The sequence below is a fragment of the Ranitomeya variabilis genome, chromosome 1 (assembly GCF_051348905.1).
Source record: "Ranitomeya variabilis isolate aRanVar5 chromosome 1, aRanVar5.hap1, whole genome shotgun sequence".
NCBI classification, from domain to species: domain Eukaryota; kingdom Metazoa; phylum Chordata; class Amphibia; order Anura; family Dendrobatidae; genus Ranitomeya; species Ranitomeya variabilis.
The window spans coordinates 1,090,783,725-1,090,790,290 of NC_135232.1; positions in this window are offsets into that span (position 1 = coordinate 1,090,783,725).

The following is a 6,566-nucleotide window of genomic DNA, read 5'->3' on the forward strand; positions in this document are numbered from 1 at the left end:
ACAATATTGAAAAAGAAAGTTTGATGCGCCAGTTCCTTAATAAAAAAAATTCAAAACTATATTCAATTCCTTTTAAAACATACAAAATGCTCCTGGACAGCACTATAGTGACAAGAGAAACAAAGCTACGCATTTCAATAGCAGCAGCGATCTTTATCAAGGCCCATACAAGTAGCCCTAGACCAATCAGTTAGTCAAGTCATATCACATGATAAATGTCAGAAAAAGGCTAACATATTAAGCAAAGCAAGACAAAAAAAAGAACATGCAAGTAAAGTTAAATATATATACAGTATATATAAAAACAAAATTGATAACGTTGCTGAGATACTAATAATGAAACGTAATTTCGTTGCATCTATTAAGATCATCAAGAACCCTTGTGCCCAGGTTGTAGATCTGTTAGCAGCGGGTTAATCAGCGTGATGTCCACAACGAGCAACAGAGAATGTTCATTTATTGAGAATTAAGAACATCCAGCATTACGACATGAGAACAGGATCAATCTGGTTTCTGAGAGAGAGATCTGCTGTGACTTTCAGTTTCAGTTCCACACACAAGAAATGTGCTCACAGGGAAGGAGGAGGAGGAACATCCTGTCTGTAAATGAGGACTCTTTTTTTTTTTAACTTTGTTGACATGTGAACAATATGCATGCAGGTATATATAAATCACATCATATTAAACAAACAATAGTTGTTGCAATACATACAGATCAATATGCATTAGGCCAACACCCCCACTCAACAACTACTTATTCTGTCAGTCCCATAGTGGTTCTCAATTCTTGGAACCTAGGTCGTGGCAATGGCTTGGTCAAAATATCAGCTAACATTTTATCAGTTTCACAATAAACAAACTGAATTACGCCACGATCTATTAAATCACGTAGATGATGACATCTGACGTCAATGTGCTTAGTTCTAGCACTGATCTTTTCACTGCATGCAAGTTTAATGCATCCTTGATTGTCCTCATATATCACCGTTGGATGAGTTAACGGTTTACCAAGATCATCCATCAGTTGTCTTAGACAAATGATCTCCTGACTTGCATAGGCTGCGGACACATACTCAGCTTCTGTAGATGACAAAGACCAGGAGATTGAACTTTCTCCAAGTTTAAATACGTATCCGCTTGTGGATTTACGATCTTGCGAATCACCAGCCCAATCTGAGTCAACATAGCCGGTGAGTTTTAGATTTCCTGCTGCAGATATTTTTAAATTTACACCTTGTGTCCCTTTCAAATATTGGAGAACTCTTTTAACGGCATTCCAGTCCTTTTGGCACGGTTTCTCCACATATCTGCACAATATTCCAACTGCTGTTGTAATATCTGGTCGAGTCATAGTTGAGATATATAGAAGTGCCCCCACTGCCTGTCGATATTTCTCATTGTTATGCAACAGGTCATCTTCTTCCAGTTTCAGGTAGGATGATTCCATTGGCGTTGATACACCTTTGGCCTCCGTCATTCCGAACTGATCCAAAATTGAATTAATCTTTGCACTTTGATTTAAAAGAAACCTTCCATCTTCCTCTCTCTGGATGTGGATTCCTAGATAATATGTCACACTTCCTAGGTCTTTCGTTTCAAAATGCTGGTTCAATAATTTAGTAATTTTTCCAATTTCAGCTTCTTCTTGATGAACTACAATTACATCGTCCACTTATAAGAGAATATACATCCATTTTCCATCTGTATATCTTGTGTACAGGCATGGATCCGCTTGACCTCTTTTAAATCCTTCTTCTAACAAGACTTTGTTCATTTTAGTGTTCCATGCTCTCGCCGATTGTTTAAGACCATAAAGAGATTTTTGTAGTTTGCAAACAAGATTCTGTTCACCTTCCTTTATATAACCTTCAGGTTGAGTCATGTATAAGTCCTCCTCAATGTCACCATTTAAAAATGCAGTTTTGATATCCAAATGTCTGACAAACATCCTTTGTACTGCAGCTACTGCCAACAATACTCTAAATGTTGTCTGCTTAGCGACCGGGGAAAAAGTAGCATCATAGTCTTCGCCATATTTTTGAGAATATCCTTTTGCGACCAACCTCGCTTTAAATCTGTGGACTTTGCCTTCAGAGTCATATTTGGTTTTAAATACCCACTTGCACTTAATTGCCTTTTTATCCTGTGGTAACTCAGTGAGTTTCCAAGTTTGAAGTTGATGAAGCGAGTTCATTTCTTCATTCGCAGCATTGATCCACTTTGTTCTTTCATGGGTGGGTAGTTTCTGCATTTCATCCCATGACTGTGGCTCTGACTCAGGCAGTGTCTTCACAACGTAGGATAGACGTTTAGCTGGTATTCCTTTGTTTGATCTTGACGACTGTCTGATTTCAGGTTCACTTAGGCCTTTTGTTGTTCCTTCAGTGGTTGAAGAGTCCAGCCAGACTTCTACATTCTTTTCTTCGTTGTCTTGTAATTGTGATTAAGATTGTTGTTGTTGCTTTATCTGGACTACTGGCATAATGTCATAAAACTTGGGTGACACGAAGTTTTCATCAAACACTACATCTTTACTTATTGTGACCTTGTTTGTCTCTGGGTGTAAAATCCTATAACCTTTCTGGGTTTCACTGTAGCCTACCAGGATGCCTTCCTTGGCATGAGATTCCCACTTAGTTCGTTTTTCTTTGGGAACATGTGCAAATGCTTTACTTCTGAAAATCCTTATGTGTTGTAGTTTTGGTTTTGTACCATTCCATTGCTCAAATGGAGTTTTCTCTGTCGCTTTACTTGGTAGTCTGTTCTGAAGATAACAAGCCGTCATAATAGCTTCGCCCCAATATACTGTAGGCAAATTTGCATCAAATAACATACTCCTTGCGCTTTCACAGAGTGTCCAGTTTCTTCTTTCTGCTATACCATTTTGCTCAGGGTTGTATGGTACAGTAGTTTGAAATATGATTCCATTTTTCTTTAAAATGCTCTGTGTTTCATTACTTGTATACTCAGTTCCATTATCTGCACGTAAAGTTTTTGGCATTCTTCCAAACTTGTTATGTACTTCAGCTAGATATATTCCAAGTTTCTCTGGAACTTCATTTTTGCTGTGAAGTAAATAGACAACTGTATATCTCGAATTGTCATCAATAAATGTAAGAAAATATCTCTTCTTTCCAGGGGTCTGAGTACGCACTGGACCACAGATATCCGTGTGTACTAAATCTAGTGGTTGTTCTGTTCTTGTAGTACTTTTATTAGGAAAGGCCTTTCTGGACATTTTCCCTTTGATACAGCTGGAACACCTCATTGTCTGATTACATGAATCAATTGTAATATTGTCAGCTAATTGTTCTTGAAATAACTTTCTTATTGCTTCTGGGTCTCTATGCGCAAGCCGCCTGTGCCATACATAAATACGGATCTTGTACAGTTCTTGCTTAGCTGTGCATACACACTCTTTACATTTTAACTGATACAGTTCATCTCTGATTTTTCCTTTTGCTAATGTGTAACCCTCTTTTGAGATGATGCAGCTATCTTCCTTAAATGTAACTTCATTACCTTGTTTTGTGAGCTTTTTCACAGATAATAGATTACTTTCAAGACTAGACACATATAGTACATCTTTTACATGAATCCTTCTACTTTGTGTTGCAGAGATGTTACAATCAATATAACCGTCTCCTATGCCTTCTGAGTTCATGCACTGACCATTCGGCATTATCACTTTCTCTGACTTATTTTGGTTAAGCTTAGTAAAGAAGTCTCTGTCATTGGTCATGTGACTGGTTGCACCAGAATCTATACACCACGCATGCTTTGATTTAAATGCATTGACTGATGTGAATGCAGCTTCAGTATTTGCCGAATCATTGTTTCCAGATACAACACTCTTAACTCTCTGTTGGCTGTTTTGCTTTTTCAGCTGATTCATTTTAGCTTTCCAGACTCTGCATTCAGCCTTTAAATGACCTGGCTTCTCGCATACAAAACATTCACGTGTCTCTTTAGGGTCGTTCCTGCTGGTGGGTATATCATGTGTTTGTAAAGCAGTTTCCTTGTTAGATATCTTGCTGCTCACATTTTCTGCCTTTCTCTTATATTCATCTACAAGCTTTCCTCTGATGTACTCCAATGTCAGCTCATCATCTGGGCGTGCATCTAATGCAGTTACAAGCGTATCATAGCTTTCTGGGAGACCACTAAGTAATAGTGCTGCTACATGGAAGTCCTTCATATCTTCCCCAATGCCCCGCAGGCGCTCTATGGTCTCCAGAGTATTTCTAATGTAATCCTGCATGTCCTGGTCATTGTGCAGCTTAGACTGATACAGCTTTCTCATTAGATAGAGTTTATTACTTAAATTTATTCTCTCATGTACTTTCTGCAACTGCTCCCACATTTCCTTTGCAGATTCACACTTGCACACATGCACAATCTGATCATCCTCTATACTGAGTGATATGGTGCTCTGTGCTTTCTGATCCATTTCTAGCCATTCCTGTGGTACTGGGTCAGGTTTAGGGTCCTGAGTGTATTTCCACGTACCTTCTCTTATCAGCAGCATCTTCACCTTGAATTTCCAGGATTGGTAGTTCTGGTTATTCAGGCTTGGCACTGTAAACTTTTTGGAGTTGCTGCTGGCGGCCATTTTACTTCTTCTCAGTTTGCTGTTGTCTTTCTATCTCTGTGCTCTGCAGGTTTGGGATTGCTTTGACTCCTGGGCCGATAACCTGTTAGCAGCGGGTTAATCAGCGTGATGTCCACAACGAGCAACAGAGAATGTTCATTTATTGAGAATTAAGAACATCCAGCATTACAACATGAGAACAGGATCAATCTGGTTTCTGAGAGAGAGATCTGCTGTGACTTTCAGTTTCAGTTCCACACACAAGAAATGTGCTCACAAGGAAGGAGGAGGAGGAACATCCTGTCTGTAAATGAGGACTCTTTTTTTTTTTAACTTTGTTGACATGTGAACAATATGCATGCAGATATATATAAATCACATCATATTAAACAAACAATAGCTGTTGCAATACATACAGATCAATATGCATTAGGCCAACAAGATCAAATAAGACTCACGAGTGAGATATCTCCTCCATGCAATGACCTGTTAACACATTCTATCTCACACACCTGGAAAGATGCAATACTGTGTAAATGGTAGGAAACAAAATGTTCGGCTACTGATGAGATGTTGCTATTAGTGTTAGTATTAGTAATGTTAGATATTTGTCATACAAATGCTCTGAGATGTGTGTTTTTAGTTTTCTTGATGTGCATCGCACATTTGTTTTTTTGCATTGTGATGCAGTGACCCCTGTTACAAGTAGGGGGCACTGCCTGTCTCCCCAGAATACGCATGGAGGCGTATTAAGGCCATAGGAATGCATGGCAGTTGCAGGAATAACTGTGGTAATGAGGCAGTATTGTGAATGGCCGGCATGTGTGTCGCAGAGGAAGACACTCTGCACTGCCAGCCTGAGGTAAGGTTGTTTTGGGACCTGTAGTCCCACAAGTAAATGTGTTGTTTGTATAATTGTGAAGGGAGGCTGGTTATGAGAGATGGGCGGGTTGAACTAGCCATGCACACACACTCCCACCTGAGGGAATGGTTACAGCTTCATAATGTGACCAGGGTGTGAGTCACATGGTCTCCGAGTAAGGTCCTGGAAGCCTATGTGTTGGGAGTGCCGTCTCCCTGAGGAGCACGTGGTGGGGCTTTGGACCTGGTGGCCTGGGGTGTTGGACAAACGTCCTAGAATAGCACCAGGACAAGCCACATGCCTGTGTGTTGGACGGTCCCAGGAGGGATGGACATCCTGAATAGCGCACAGTGAAACTGTGGTCCTGGACGGTCTGTGTTGAAAGCTCCTGTGAGTGGAGTCTTCCTGGAGCATCTGAGAGACCGTGGACCTGGACGGTTGTGTGTTGGATGGTCCCACGAGGGATGGACGTCCTGAATAGCGCACAGTGAAACCGTGGTCCTGGACGGTCTGTGTTCGAAGCTCCTGTGAGTGGAGTCTTCCTGGAGCACCTGAGAGACCGTGGACCTGGACGGTTGTGTGTTGGACGGTCCCAGAAGGGATGGATGTCCTGAATAGCGCATAGTGACCATGGTCTTGGACGGTCTGTGTTGGACGCTCCTGTGAGTGGAGTCTTCCTGGAGCACCTGAGAGACCGTGGACCTGGACTGTCTGTGTTGGGGAAGCTACCGTCCTTCGCTGGCTCTGGACTGACTGGTGTGTGCCTGCCAGGCAAGTTGGTGATCCCTGTAAGGCAGTTTCCCCAAGAGAGGTGTTGGAATTCCTGGGAGTAGGACTTCCTGAATAGCACAACCTGTGTTGGGAGTCCTTGGTGTAGGACTTCCTGAAGAGCACATGGGAAGGAGTGAATGCAGAGTCTGCAACTGCACTGCACTGGAGGAGCTACAGCCCGTCTGAGGGTCTGGACTGTCTGGTTGCCTAGTGACCAAGGCATTGTCCGGGATGGTGATCTCAGGTTGGCAGCTTCCCTGTGAGAGAAAGAGGACTGACAGGAGGTCAGCGTGAGGAGCAGGAGCTCCAGAAAAGTAACCCCGGACAAGGGGATTGTCATAT